Source organism: Dromaius novaehollandiae, chromosome 1, assembly GCF_036370855.1.
Source record: "Dromaius novaehollandiae isolate bDroNov1 chromosome 1, bDroNov1.hap1, whole genome shotgun sequence".
NCBI classification, from domain to species: domain Eukaryota; kingdom Metazoa; phylum Chordata; class Aves; order Casuariiformes; family Dromaiidae; genus Dromaius; species Dromaius novaehollandiae.
The window spans coordinates 204,216,134-204,232,667 of NC_088098.1; positions in this window are offsets into that span (position 1 = coordinate 204,216,134).

Consider the following 16,534-nt stretch of genomic DNA (forward strand, 5'->3'; position numbering starts at 1 on the left):
TGGTAGCTTTAATCCATAGCCTAAGTGTGGACTACAAAGCACTGGAAAAATTAATGTAGAAAACAGGGAAAATTAAATTACTTGAAGAAAAGTAGTCCACACTTGTCTCACCATGAAGATAAGTTATTAGCACTGGGAGAGCAGATGGTTTTGAAACACAAGGTTAGGAGAGCCAGGAGAGAGGTCTGGACTTAGCAGTTTAAATGCTAATTAGATTAGAATTAAAACCCATTAAAAATCCTGATTCAGGCAAAAGTGAACATATTCAGAGCTGTTTGTTACATTTCTTCTTATTCACCTTTCACTGAAAAACATCAGTTTCTCCCAGGCTACCCAGTTCCCAATTACGACTTCCCAGGCTGGAGAGGCAACATTAGTAAACAAAGGAGCCTTGCAGAACAGCTGGAATGAGAAATGGAAAGGAAAAATACATGCCTAATTCAGAGAAATAGGATTGTTTCTGGTTCTACTCATCTCATTTGGGAATGTGGTTAAGTGCAGAATTTATTTACAAATAAAAATACTGATCTGGTAGAGGCGGATATTTTTACTGCTATAAAGAGCAGCCAGAATACACAAGAGTTGCATTTATATATAATTTGTCATTTGGCTTCCCTTTGAGAGTGCACAGAGGAATCCTGAGACTTTTGAATTACTAATATATCAGAAAGCACCTACACAGCCTCAAGAACTGGGCTCATCTAGTGCTTAAGACACCACACTCAAAAAAAACTTGCTTCTGTTGAGCATTTGCTAGTTCAGCTTTTCAGATATTGTGAAAATTAAATTTGGTTGGACAGATAAAAATCCATGGCATGTATATTAACTATACATATAGAGAGAGCAAGACAAAGAAAATTAATGGATATTTATAAAAAATAAATTCTCATATACAGGAACGATTTTTTTAAAAATCAGGAAGGGGAGAAATAACATCTTATAGTTGCTTTCTTGTTAAAGGAACAGTGCAACATGTGCTCTCAAAGTAGTAAACTTTTTCTTTTGGGGGAAATTAGAAGTCATAGGTGTTAGGGTGACAAATCAAACACTTCATGACCTGCCCAACTATTTGGGTCTTTTCATATCTTTAGAGATAACAGTGTTCCTAGCATTTATAAGAATTGATAAGGATATCAGTAATTTTGGGCAAGATGGATGTGACCATATCAAAATACTGGATTTGCTGAGCCTTCTCTGTATGGCACCACCTGTTTTTATTCTGCTACAGCTTTCAGTACTTGCTGTTCTTCACTTGACACATCTATGTAAGTTCCATCAACATTAATGAAAATTACGTGTTCATGTCAGATTGAGTCTCAGTCTTGAAGACTGGAAACAATAGCTTTAATATTTCCTGCAAAGGTGTCTGGGGAGAAGATAGGTTTAGCTCTACTAGCTGCTTCTTCCCTCACTGCTCATTATAACCATACATCTACCTCTTAATATAAATTCTTGTTTTCAGAGCCACTGTATCCTTACTCAGAGGGGAAATTAATCAGATTTAACCAGCAGTAGTATTCATAAAGTCTGTAAAATATGAAACAATGTATTTGCTGTTTTGGGAAGTCTTAGAAATATAATTTAAGGTAGAGACAATCCAGCACTTACAGACAGAGATTTCTCAGAAGAAATTACAAGGCCTGACCTATAACAGGGCAAATCCAGGTCTTGTGATGTAGTCATGGGTCTCATGGCTCCTTATTTATTCATGGCTGCAACTGCTCCTGACTATTTCAGTGCCAAAAATCAAGGACTATTAAGGAGCTGCATTGCAATTTATTTATCATTTATCTACCCCTTTTTGTTTATCATTTTCAGCTGACATAAAAATGTAGGAAAGTTTTTTTGTAATCTATTGCAGAAACTATGTATTGACAAAATTTTTCGTATCAGCAGCTGGCAAAAATGTTTTTCACATTCACTCTGGGTAGGAAGCAGGCTGTCAAAATCCCATTTAATTTGGTATTTAGACACTTAATGCCAAGCTGTGTGCATTTGTTCTCAACAGCAACCTAGAGTTGCTACTTTCAAATATCACCTAAGCAGGCACCTACGTACTTACCCTGAAAGCCCTCTGGGTATGAAGCTTTCATGGTTCAAACATGCTCAGAAGTGCTTGCTCTGGGAAGATGAGCACATATGCCTTGCTAGATTTCCATCATAGTCCAGGTTTAGGTAGACAGCCATCTACAATCTGTGCAGCTCCTGGAAGAAGTACTACTACATGTATTTTTGCACTAAACTGCTAGTGGATAAAGCACTCACTGGCACTTTAAACTTTCCTCGGTCTTTGGAGGTTTCATTCCCTCTCCCACCTCTGAGAAACACGCCCTGACCACAGCCCTGTGGGATGCTCGGAGTGGAAACGCTTCCTGCAGCTCATCAGGGAGCTGCGCCCGGGAGCCGGGGGCGCAGGTCACGGGCCAGGGGAGGAACGGGAGCAGGGATCCTGTCTCTAGCCTGAGTCTGGGCCCTCCTGGGGGGTAATATTGGGAGTGTGGCCTTAGTTCCCAAAGCCATTTTGTCTGTAACCCATAACAATCCAAGGTTAAATGCATGAGCATCCCAAGGAGCAAAGAATATGTTTTCTTTGCATTTCTCTCTGTGTTCAGTGACAGATTCAGAGTGGGGTAGATGCAGCACTAGAGTCTACTGGTGAAAACCATGTGCGTGCTCAGCCTCCCAGTGCTTAAGGGTTTGAACCACAGAGTCTGATTCTACTCAAATGTCACTGAACGGCTTCACAAAGCTCAGGCTTTGTTTTTAAATATACTTCTGATTGTGATAGTTCTTTAAAGAGGAACTGGATGTTTTTGTTCCCTGCTTTATTAGCCAAGATTTACCTTCACTGTTGCCAGCACACTGTTGCAACAGTTGAGATGTCACCACTGTGTGACTTGTAAGAGGTCAGGAAGCTTCAGAGTTTATATGTTATATATAGTGGTGTGTTTAAAGACAATTTCCTCTGATAGCCCACCTCCCCTTTCGCTGTATGATAAAGTCCTAACTTTTGCAAGTGTTGAATGTAATACTCTGAAAAAAATAGTAGGATAGCAATTAGAGAAAACAGATTAAAATAACTTCCACTATAAGATGTGTTTCCTGTTGCTTACATCCTTGCATTTTATCTTTTTTCCTGCTTCTTTTCTTTCCTGAATTGTTAGGGATTTGTATTAGTTAGAAACCACTTTCCCTACATAACTCATAGCTCCCAACACTACTTGCCTTTTAGTAGCAAATTCTCTGGCATAGTCTTTCCACATTTTGTTAACCCTGTTTTCACAAGAACAAACCAAAAGAAAAAAAAGGAAAAGAGAAAAAACAAACAAATTAACCAAGCAGCCAAACCCACTGGCCGAGCAAAGCAGAAGGTAACTGTGATCACTTACTTTTGGTTTTTTTTTTTTTAGGGGAGAAAAAATATTTTTGAACAATGGAAAAAAGTGAGAAACCCCCAAATCATCAGTCGTACCCAGTAGTAGCACTCTCCTTCAAGATTATGGATCTGGAGGCCTGTAAATCCTCATGCTGACAAGGATCTAAAACGCCAAGCTCCTGCTTCCCTGAGCACACTGGTCATTAGGCTGTTATAAAATCTATGACTGCACTTTAAAAATAAAGCAACAATGACTAGATTTTGTGAGGAACCAGAGCCAGTTAGGGGCTCTCAGAGGATATAGTGTCACTTCACCTCACTTTTGGCTAATGATCAGCTGTAGGCAGGAGTTCAGAGCCCAGAAAGCTAGTTCAAAGTGTGAGCTGATGTGGAACAAGAGTTCAGGATCCCCAAAATTAAGCAAACTTTTTTTGCACCCAGCAACTTTTTGTGCTTCCAGGATTAATGGGGCACTAAGCAAAGGCTTTCTGGATCACAGTCCTGGCCTTTGGATCCAAAAGTTCATCTAATTGGTCTTCTAGAGTTCTTCAGCCCTTCTCTTAATTCCCCTCTACCTAACACCTTCTTAGCCAGTGCTCCAGCCACAGGAGTCCAAAGCACACTGGTCTAGGGCTATGCCCACGCTGAGTTATTAATACTCACCCTCTGCTCACTCCACAGCAATGGCATATTAATCCTGACTTGGAAAACTTCCAGCTCTCTATATGAGTACTGCAAAGCAGTTTAAAGAAATGAGACCTGTTTAGAAGCTGTGATCTGATCTATTTTGGGGAAATCATTCCAGCTAGCCACAGGGTGGCTATTATCTTCCACTGCTCAAGCAAGAAGAAACAATTAAAAAAAAAAGAAAAAAGAACTGGTAACACTGGGGAGGAAAATTAAGTAGCTGTAGCAACAATTTAAAGAGAAGCAGCTCAGCAGAGATTAAAAGAGAATTAAAAGCAGCAGGCCCTACCCACTGCCCAATTTTAAATCAAAGATGTGTGTGGTACTTGCTGCTGAGATTTGTGGGTTTGAAAGCTAAATTCTGGAAGAAATATGTTTGCCTAGTTGAGTGAAGGTAATTACTCCTTTGAAATTAAAGACATGCCCAATCCAAAACCTTGGATCCATGAGTGGCTGACAGCGCTGGAGATGTTTCAGTGTAAACTACAAAAAGTAACTTTTCTTTCCCTGAAATGAACCCCAGATTTTGCCAGGGACTGTCTTGTGCTACACACTTCAGGTGAACACTAGAACGGAGTGTTTAAATTAAATTCCAGCTACTTGCTTCGCTGAAGACTATTACATCCTCTTTATTTTTTTCAGATAAACAGAGTTTACAAAACACTCAGCTTTGGCTTATACTCTGTTCCTACTTATTGCAGAAGAAGCTTCACTGCTCCTATAAATGCAGAGCAAAGTCAGACACACATCAATTTGTAATACCTCCACAAACTTCAGTGGGGAAATATCTGGGCCAAACAGGACTGCTACCGAAAAAAGAGACCCTTCAGACATTTAAAAAAAAAAAAAAAAAAAAAAAAAAAGCAACCCAGCAACCCTGCACCCCAAGCAAATAGCATATACATGGTGAGCCTGAGGACGCACCCCAGGTGAGAAGGGCAGCTCATGACTTACAATCTCCATGTAGGTGTAAGAAACTTAAAAGTTGCCTACAAATCCATTAAAATGTCTTTTCTCACATAAACTGTCTTTTCAAATCTTTTACAAAATTAACTGCAGGTCTCTAGTTTGGAGCGTGTCACTCCTGGGCTATTGCCACGGCTGCAAACCCCAGGTACCCTGCTGAGCCATGACTGCTCACGAGATGGGCATCCACCTGGGTGCAGGTCAGCAGTGTTTCGCTCAGCAAAAGTACGCAGGATCTAGATGGCCTTTTCCCTCCCCGTCATTTGTTATTTACAGTTGCCTTGGCTTTGGCTGGAAGGAATTGGATTGAGTTGATCACTTGATTTCCACACTGCACTGGCATTCGGAAAAAAAGAGCAGCTCTTTTTTTTGGCTGCTACCCATTTATCATCTTTGTTCCAAAGTGATAGGTTGTCTCCAAGTCATGTGGTAGAAATGGTTCAGTCATCACCATTTGAGGCTAATTAAACTGACCAAACAGTTTGGATTTACATAGTATTCAAGCTAAGTGTCATGGTGCCGTGCAGGCCGGTGGCTCCTGGGGCTGGTGTCAGTGGGGGCTCCCGATGGGGACAGAGCCCGTCCCACCGCCCATGAGAGAGCAGGGCACTGGGGGCAGCCCCAGCCCTGGCATCGGGCACTGCCGCGGGGCCGGGATGAGGCTGGGCTGGGGGCCGCCCTCCGCGCTGAGCCGGTCTCAAACCCAGTGGCCAAATGTCCTGACAGCAAGTCTGGTAGGAGCTGAATTTTCTCCAATTTTTTTCATTCCACAGCCTTCCCCCCCCCCCCACCCCTTCTCTCATAAGCAACAGAGGTTACTTGAAGATTTCCTAAATCACTCCCTCCATTTCAAGCATTTTGGCCTTTGGTGGTATTTGATTTTAGAGATAATGGGAAATTTGTGTTCCTGAGATCAGATGAGGTGAACTTGACCTTCATCTACAGGCACAGAGTTTAGTTCGTCTCCTCGGTTTTTTTGCATTTGTCCTTCTGTTAGGCACGATCAATAAATAAAGCCTCAGGCTAAAACAAACAAAATTACCGGCAGCATAAAAGAGAAGATGACAACAATATAGAGAAATAGCTTTCTAGTTACATTGCTTTATGGATTCTTTTGTTTAATCTCACATAGAAATACTTCTTTAACTAAATTGTTTACTCAAGATCATTGAAAATTGATTCCTAATCATTTAAATTGTCTATTATTAAATTTTATTGGAACTAACAAACTAACTTCAGTCAATTACTTCCCCACCTGAAGAACAGCTCAAAAGTGTGCTTTGACAAAATGTTGGTGAATATTGTTTATATTCTCCATTTGACCTATTTCAATTCTTATTTCAGGATTTAACTCATAAGACATGATGAAAGCCTTCTAACTTCTGTCTAATGGCCTCAGCAAGAACTGATTCCAAATGGATTCTCAAAGAACTCTTGAATCTGTTGTTTTATAGCACGAAGCTGATGTCTGAATAAAATCAAGATATCTGTAAAATAATTACAATTCTCTCCTGGACTAATGGATCTTTAAAAAGTGCGCAAATGCCATCTTTGTCAAACATGGTTTCGGTTAAAACCACTTAGCGATTTAACAACACATAAAACAAAAATAAAATAGTCATGATTTATACAAACTATCGTTGCTTAGCTTGTCCCCCACACATTTTTTAGAGTTGGTAGTGACAGTTTATAGATATCTCCTTCCTAAATTTCCATAATTCCTGATCATCAAGTGAAACATGTCTATACAAGGTCACTGCCTCTCATAAATGAAAAGTTGTCATTAAAAAGCCTGGCAAGAATAATCAAGCAAGTAATCTGATCTCTCCAAAGTTAATGTATTTAGATTTTGATAACCAACATTTGGTTGTAAAATTGTTATATCAGGAGATTATAAAAATCCACCATCAAAAACCTGAACCTTTCAGCAGCAGGGGTTCTTATTCCACATGACTGTAAGTAGCCCTTGAAGTCTGCAGTGAGATTCTGCGTTTTTCCCTTTTTTTGCCTGACATGCAAGCAGAGAAGCTGTTGCTGAGCACCTGTGCGTGCCAGTGTCTCCATTCAAGCTCACAACATAGGCATTCAGGTAGACTCCTTGGTGTTACTAGATAAATGGGAGGAGACTGAGAGTATGTTGGTTTTTTTCATTTGAACTGTAGCCATTTCATTTCGTAATGCTGACCTTGCACTTGACATCCTACTGTCACTGCCTCTCAGGAAGGCCCGGAACCAAAATGTCTAGAAACTCAAGTGCAGTTTCATCAACTCTTAACAACATATCATGGTTTGCTGTCAGCAGAACTAGTTGAAAAATGAGGAATATTCCACTCTTTTTAGACAAAATACAGAAGAATTCAACCAGTCTGGCCTGTGACTATAGTCCAATAACATTTGTCCTCACCAGCCATCTGGGTAAACTTCAAGGTGTGGGCTGAGATCAGCAGTGTGACTTGAATGTACCTTCTTGTCCTCTTCCTCCACACTGATGCTGCTTCTCTGGAGGCAGTGGGAGACCTGTACTGGGCTCCTCTGGGGTGGGAGAGGAAACTCTTAGCATGATATTTGTATCAGGTCCTCTTTACTTGTGTGCTTGAGGTTTAAACTTTCCAAGTGTCATGTTCTGAGGAGTGTATGAAAATTTCATTCATGACGAAAGGGGATGATTTTGTGGTAGCAGATGGAAAACATGTTTTGTCTTGGAGAGTAAATTTGGAGGGGGTAAGGAACCAATAGCTGGCTTTTAAAGTAATGGCTGTGTGCTTTCAAGTGTTGTGTTTGTGACCCTGCTTGAGAAGGGTGGTTGAACTAGATGATTTCCAGAGGTCCCTTCCAACCTCAACCGTTCTGTGATTCTGTTGCCCAATGCATCTTCATCAGGGCATGTAGAGGCTGTTTCCGTGGCATGAGAAGTTTCATTCTGTTAAATCCTGCTGCATTTCTTCAGCTGATTTCCTTGCTCAGCAAGATGTGCAGCTGTGCATGGGCTGCTCAGGGAAACCCTGTACAGCTCAGAGATGTCAGAGTTGCAGTCTTCCCCATAGCTTTTATTTGCATTTGGTTTAGGAAATAAATAAAAAGAGAGTTTCACATCTCCTTTCTCTAGGATTCTCTAAGCACTGTTAGTGCTAGAGCTGGAAGCTTCAAATGCAGCTCTCTTCATAGGCACTATTATGTATCTCTAAGGCTTTGAGACATCTGGTTTAATAGCAAGATGAATTACTGTCAGCCATTTAAATGGTGGAGAACAAAGAGCATGTCAAGGATGGTGTGAGAGCCTCTTTAGCACTTACCTTTGAGTCAAAATTATTACAGGCTCTATAAAGAATGGCTTGTCTACTGGCAAGGTCACTCACATTAACTTTTATGAACTGCCACCAGTTCCTTGAATCTCATGAACTATGCAGTCAAAGGAGAGCAATAAGCCTCATTGATTCAGTGTTGCAACCTGTAATGATAATATTCACAGCATTTATGGGATCAGCTTGGTTTTAATTAAAGATTATTGAAAATAATGCATAGCAAACTCTAGAGAATGTGAGTCAGTAAGTAAGGTCGATAATGGGCAGAGTAATACAGAACAAGCAGACAAATCACTGGATCTATATCTGATTGTCTTCTGTGCCAGAAAAAGTGATTTATTATTTTTGAATTGCATCAATGAGAATTCCACAGGCTCAGTCTCTCTTATTAGGAAACTTCAGGAAATTGCTGAACCACTGTATTTTTTCTTTAGGTTATTTTGATCCGCCTTTCCTGTGTTTCTGTCATTCTCATTGTGATTGCAGCTTATGCAGACATATCCAACCTAGCTTTAAATTCACTAGTGTAATGTCAGCAATGCGAGGCTGCAACACTTAGCCAGGTAGCTGTCGGGAGCGTGGAGCGGTTAGCCTGTGCTATTTGTTGCTGCAGCCATACTGCCAGCATTACCAAGCTAGCCTGCTTTAATCCAGGTTAGGTACATTTGCATGCACAGCGGTCAATGTTTTGATATAGGGAGTGCAATGCAATTGCCTTAGCATAGGCATTGTTTATTATTTGAGAGAGTTTTCTACTAAACCTCCCGATGGCTCGCCTGAAGGGCGCGGGGCTCTCACCGGTCCTGTGCAATATCAGCCCGCAGGGTAACGGTGCCGCAGAAGATTGCGGTGTCTCAGACAGCACCTATGAATTGAGCACATGCTGGTCACTGGTAACTGAACTGAGCTCAGAGTGTGGAGGTAGCCTTTGCTGAGGAATATACTGGGAACTGAACCTTTGTCCTGTGAATCGATCTGCCCAGAGAAGCTTCTGTGTCCATTCAGAGCTTTTGGTAAAGTACTAAGAGGGGGTGACACTGCTATTAGGGAGGAGAGCTAACTTGTGGTTGTAACAGTGCTATCTCATCTGCCACATCAGCCAGCTACCTTTAAGGGTCAAAAAATTACAGTCTTTTAGTTTATCTAATTTCTGTGTGAGCCTAGTTGTCGCACTCCCCATACCTAATACAAGAGAAACTTCATCCTATCTCACAACTTATGCAACACAACCATGATATTCAGCCAACTTTAAACTTTTAATTCTGAATTTTTTCTAAGTCATCGTTCTCAGTTAGAAATACATTCTGTGGTTTAGGCTAGGTCTAGAATTTCATGTTTATTCTTTTCCCCAGTGTGAAAAATAATCTGTCAATTTCCACATGATCTTTTACTCAATTTGAAAACATGAAGTCACCTCAAAATCTTATCATTTTTCCTAACAAGAATAAAGGCAATTCTCATCAATTGTCTTCATAGTTGGCATAATTAAGGCCTACAGTTATTATGTTAGCCTACATTGGCATATGAAATAATAGCTCCAAAAGCCTGTGTGCTACGAACCATCTCACTGAAATGTGACTTTCTAAAAAAGCAGCTACAATTAAATTTTATAAATTACTGAGTAATAACATGCATAGAGGATTAACTTGTTTTGCATGAGTAAACACTAAAATGTTTGGATTAAACAATAACTGTTTATTTAACTGTTAAAAAGGTAGCAATTCTTTTCATGGGAGCTATTTCTTTTCTCACGATTTTTATACTGTGCTATGTTGAAACAACTTCCCTGAGAGAGGGAACACCATAATTTTATAAAATTTCTTGTTGAGAGTCCAAAATCCAAATCTTTATCATGTAGTCTTTCAGAAGATTCTTACTGGTATTTGAAAATATCTGATAAAATTACACGAGAAAGACATGCAACGAACATATCATTTTATATAAAGCCCTTGATATCATGAAATTTTGCGATTTCCCCTTATGAATTGTTTATACAAAAACCTCAATATAATATCCTATTTACTTAGGGAGAACTTTGAATGTAAAAAAGTGAATTTTGATCACTAGTACAGTACAAATCAATGACTGCCTGGGACAGAATTGAAGACAGAAATTTTATCTCCCATTTCCCAGGTTTTCTTTTCTATTGCCTTCACCATGTGCCATTTTGCACACCTACTTAGGCAAAACAGCAGCATAAAGCTGTGTGATTGCTAATAGGGAAAGCGTTGAGGCTTACATCTTGGGCAAAGCTGAACAGGATCACGGGATCACACAGGAATGTGGACGTGGCCTCCTTGAGAGCCCGACTGCCAAAGCTCCTAACCGTACCTTAATCTGGGAGCATATGCTGAGCAGGTAGCAATCGCTTTTCTTTTCTGAAGTGGAATTTTATTTGTACTGTCACTGCAATCTCAGCAGAGTAGCTACAGAGCTACAAGCCCCTTCACTTTAGTCCTGTAAAGCACAAGTGGACAATGTACTCAAGATAACAAATCTCCCGTATAAACATTGCCTGGCACCTGGGAGTGGAAAGGGTATATGATCATGGATTCTTCCTTTTTTTTTTTTTTTTTTTTTTTTTTTTAATAAAAAGGGACTTAAATGTGACTCACAGATGATAAGGATAGTTTTAAACTAAAAATTGAGCAATTAGCTAATGTCAGTTATCTACTTCATTTGCTGCTTATGCAGTGATGCTGGTGCTTTACGTGACAGATAATTATTGTCTAGCTCTAGTCATTGCTCATCATTGTGTGACAACCATTTTCTGTATTTATATGAAGTTAGTGTTGGTCCCGTTGAGATATTTACTCTCTCACAAGAATACCGGTAGAGCTAAGTCATAGAACATAACCTTGTTATTTCGTCCAATATTACCTAGGGATATCTAAAAAAGGCTTCATACGAACTCTAGCCCTAAAAGGCCCTTAAGCACCAACCTTGGTGAAATTATTGCACAACGTTTTGCTGCTAGGAACTTCAGCAGAGGTGAAAAATGAAAGTCTGCCTGTATGTGGAGAACTGTTGCTATTTGCTTATGAAGTAATTGCTGACATTATGACTGGGAGCAATGACGGTCTAGTGATGATGGATGGTCCAAAACCCAAGCTTCTCCTCTGCCACTGACTTACCTTGAATAAGTCACTTAAACTCAAGGAGCAATTTCACAGCCCAGCAACCTGCAGCTGCCAAAAGGGACTGTCCTGCTGCTCTCCCTTCTCTCGGCCAAAGTGCTAGATAAGAAATTTGTGGAGGGAAGAGAGGGGCAGTGGCTGCGATGGAGTGCCGGACCCTTTCTGGTTCACTTCTGTAGCAGAGGCTGACATAACTAAGAGCCATTTAACTCCTTCTGCAATGGAAGGGAGATAAGAGCATCTCTGAAGGAAGCATGGACCAGAGAGGTAAAATGAAGGTGGCTTACAAAAAGCTACAGAGACAGCCTAAAAGAAAAAGCTGAGGTCGATGCTGAATTATTTTGTATACAGGAAGAAAGCCAAGCTCTGGCAAGTGAGTATGTGAGCAGACATAAGCCTAAGGCATGTGTCTGTTCAGTGGGAGACAGGATAGGGATGAGCAAGTTTAGACTTTTTTTCTTCTCTCATAGGTACACTATTATTAATTTTAAAATCTGTCTCCATCTGAAGCTAATCAACTCAATTGCATTTAATTGTAAACTGTTTTGGGGAGAGCATATACAGCACTGCAGATTTTATCCCTGTAACAACAAGCTGTATCAGCTTGTTGAAAAGATGTATTCCCATGTATTTGGAAATTCACAATTTACGTCTAAAACAATGCTAAATATTGTAAAATACATAGAGGCTAGAGTGAGAATTCTGAAATGCTCCTGGGCTTATTGAAAGTAAATAGTCCTATTTCTATTATGCAAATCTCACTAAGTATGATAGCTAGTATATTCTACAAAATATTCCATGTGCGGATAGCAGCTACATCTCTTCTCAGACAATAACAGATATGTAAGGCAATATTTCCAATCATTTATCTCATATGCAGTTGGCAAATCAAGAAAGAAAAGAGAATATCCTGGACACCTGGCATTTAAATGGAAGGAATTTTAATAAAACAATTTTTTTAACTGCAAAAGGCTTTTACTTGTAATGGGAAAATGAGTTGTTAGGCTCCAGGAAGGTGGTTTTCAAATACCAGTACAAAAAGGGCAATTCATCACTCCTCAGAAGCGCAGTGTTCAAAGTGCACTGGAACAATGTTGTTTATCATCAGTTCAGCCTGAGCTTTTATCACAAATAATATTTGAAGGGATAGACAAAATAATAATGAATTTACTCCTTGGGACTGTGAACTTCACAAACGAATAGATCTAGGTATTCCAATATGTGTCTATGCTTACTAAAAAGATAGATAAAAGAAAGTCACAGTTCAGTCAAATTTTTGACTGAATCGAGCATGATGACTAGAGTTACAAATCTTCCCAAACAGCAGAGCTTTAGCAGTCTATCAGCAGTTTGTAAACCCTTGAGGAATACTGACGACATAGCTGTGAATGCCTGTGTGCTTGCTCATTAAAACTTATATACATCTAGAAAGCAGACGTGCTTTTCACAGATCACTTCAGTGACTGTGATGGTTAGATTTTGGTGAAAAGAGGTGGATTACTTCTAAGCAGTATACAGTTCCTATGTCCTATATGTGCTGAGACATATAATGGTTTACAAATAAATTGTGGTTATGTCAGGAGCTCCACTGCAGGGCCACTGTTCAGGATGTCAGGTTTCACGCCAAGTTCAGTGGTGTTGTTTGAACTTTATATGCATTTGCATGCTATGCATGATTCTCCAAAAGAGAAAACTACGTAGAGAACTACAGAGAAGAGTTTCTACAGTCCTCGCAGCTCTACATTGTATACATACTTTAAATTTCTTTAGGATTCGCACAGAAAAAGAGTGCACCTTTAAATCAGGATATAGAAACAGAAATGGTAGGAAATTCCATCTGCGGGAAATGGAAATGAAGTGTTAAGCTCTTCTCAACAACTGAACATAGTAAATGCAGAACTCTAATTTCTGAGCGTACTTTTTCTCCCTAAGCATTTTAAAACCACTTCTCAGCTGAGATTGTCAAAGTTTCCTCTTTCTCCCACCTCAAACCTGTTTCCAGTTGTGCTGAGCAGGCTAGCACTCATAGTCACCAGGAGAGGAGATTACAGTCTTCCCTAGTCCAGTTGAGCTCCTAACTGCATACACAGCTGCAGAGGAGGCTTAAACGACTCAGGTGTATCTCCTTAAATGAGATTTTAACAGTTGCTAATGGCTCTATGAAGCAGTCACTGTAAGCTTAATTAACGTGCAATTACTTCTCTTCAGTAAAATGGCTAAGTTTAGCACCGAGCAAAAAAGAGTATTGAAAATGCTGCCACAACATCAGTGAAATTTATTTTGCATTGACAGAAAAATAAACTGTTGCTAGAAATAAGTTACTTGCTGATTAAACTTCAGTATCTCCAGGCAAAAACAGGAAAAACTCAGCTTCTAATCAGCCTAAAGTAAATTACCATAAATAACAGTTAACAGTAAATAAACCTAATGATAAAGTGGCTAACTTTAAACCATTTATACACAAGAGGTAAACAAATAAAACCCCAGTCATATCCTAAAGGATTTGCTCTCAGATTTCAGAACATCTGGAATTGCTCAGAGTTTCCTCATACAATATAAAGGATAGATGTGGAGAAAGAGAAGGAGGGAATATGACTAGTTTCAGTCAGAAAAAGAGATTGTCAAGGTAGACTCAAGCTTTCCTTTGCTTCTCAGATAGCTGTAGGCATAACATTGGTACTAACAATAAAAACTAAAAATATCTTAGTACTTTGAAGGGACCATTAGCTATTTTTGCAGCGATATTTTTCTGGCATTCTACTTGCATGGTCTGAGAGTAAACACATGAAGAATAACCTGTAAGGTTTTATTCCTATGTAGGCTGATCTGACCTTGGTGCAAGGCCCTTCTTACCTACAGGCTGTAAAATCGTTACACTAAGTTTTACAGTTATTATACAACCACTATAGAAAAGATATCAAAATCAATTTGATAAGGCACAGACCTTCATGCAAAACTCATTACCAGGTAATTAGCATAATCAACTGATTTTTTTCAATTGATCGATTCCCCAAAAACCTAAGATGTTTTAATTGCATTATGATTGTGCTACTCTCAGACTCCTATGTACTCATAAAATGCACTTCAAACAATAATATGCTGAAATTATAGCCTGTGTTTCTGTAATTATTAAGACTTTTCATGACAGGAAATCAGCACCCAAAATCTTCACAGATTTCTGAAGTTCCACAACAGAGGTCAATTATCCAAGGGTTGTAAGATATGAGTGATGCGATTTTCCCTTGTTCTTCACTGAGACAACACAAAATTTAAACTTTGGGGTCCTGTGGAGGGACTAAGGACACTTGAAGTTACTTTCGTATCTTCCTATTTCTGTCTGGCAGCAGAGACACAGTGAAATCTTGAATTTAATTCAAACAGGCCTAAGTGGCTGTCTAAATTATGATGGCTTGCCTCTAGTTTCCAACATCCAGCAATAATGTTTAGACCAGGACTTATAGAGGGACCTTGTAATTCAGCAGAATAAACTGCAGGGAGGAAAGAAATGAGAAAAAGTCTTCCCTAGCTGAAGTATGTAAGAGAAAAATTACAAAATCTATATATATTGTGTATTTTTCTCTGCAGAAATAAATGAAGATGTAGGTTGTATTATATCATGTTATGTTATATAGCACTAGACTTCATAATATTGGACTTGTAACTTTATTGTTTCCCAAGTTTCTCTTCAGGTGAAAATGAACCTGCAACATTCAAGTAAACAAATCCTTTCAGAGATCTATCTGTTGCTCAAAAAGTAATGGGGAAGGTATGCCTTGGGACAAGAGAAACAAGCTCTTGACTTGCATATGAAAAGTCTTATTTCTGGCAGCATTACTCATTGCATTTGTAATGGGTACCTTTCAGCATGCTGTTCTGGCAGGAGATTCTTGGGATTTGAGAAGGATAAACAGCTTAATCTCCCCAGATTTCTTTGAAATGGGCAGTCAGTGTGGTGCTCCAGGTAACGTCTTTCCCCACGCACTAGCTGCGTGGCCCCGCGGCGGGTGTTTGGCTGTGTGCTCAGAGGACCTCCCCAGCAGGAAGCTCACCTTGCTCTGCTTCTTGTAGGGGCTCCCTGGTCGGACATCACAGGCCATCACGGACATCACACTTACTGGGTGAAAGCAAGGAGGCATGGGGTTTTCTGGAAATACTAGGGATAGTATCAGCTTACAGCAAGAAAGAAAATCCCTTTATAATTTTGTGGTGGCGAGAACTTAAATTTCCATTTACTGCACTGGCTAACAGCACACTTGAATCCAGCAGAGCTTGCTCAGTTAAAGCTGGTAGTAGCCCCACAGGGCACCATGGGATCAGCCTATGTGAAACACTTGTTTAAATGGACTAATATGAAATCAGGATTTCAGGGGAGTGAAACACAGTAACATCCTGGTTAGACCTATTAGCAAGCTATGCCAGGTTTTTCTTTAATATATTAGCTGTTAATCTTCCACTTGGGATGACTCTTCTCTGTGCCAGCTGCAGCAATCCAAGATATAATTGCTTGTGAAGTGGCTAAAAAAGATAGAGGATGCCTAGGTGCAAGCTGTTCATGGGTAGGAGGCTGTTTTCCAAACAGATTTCAGGCCAGATCATGCTTGTAGACAACACTGAAGCAAGAGAGAGTGAAATGGAGTAACCTGAGGAGGGGTGAATTGGACCAATAAAAGCTGAAGGTGCTAATGTTGTAGGGTTTCTGTAAGCTATAAGGGGGAGAAGGATGACAGAATTTGTCCAGATTTTTTAATGTACTTGTTAACAGTCATAGCTGGGAAGCTACAGTGCTGAGAAGCAGTGATGTTTCTCTGACCAGAAATTTCTCTGATCTTTGGAAAATACCTGTTACTGATGCAGCAGAGGAAAATATATGCTGCAAGAATTGATTGGATGGGAATTAATCATCAACCACTGCAGTAAGTAGGGAAAAATTAGGTTCCTATTTGGCATCTCTGCATATGAAATGGGCTATAATTGCAGTGACTAATACTTCTAGCACTGTTGCTCTGGATCTATGTTTTAGCCAGAGGTACTTCAAGGACTCGTATAGTGTTGACAAAGTAAACCTG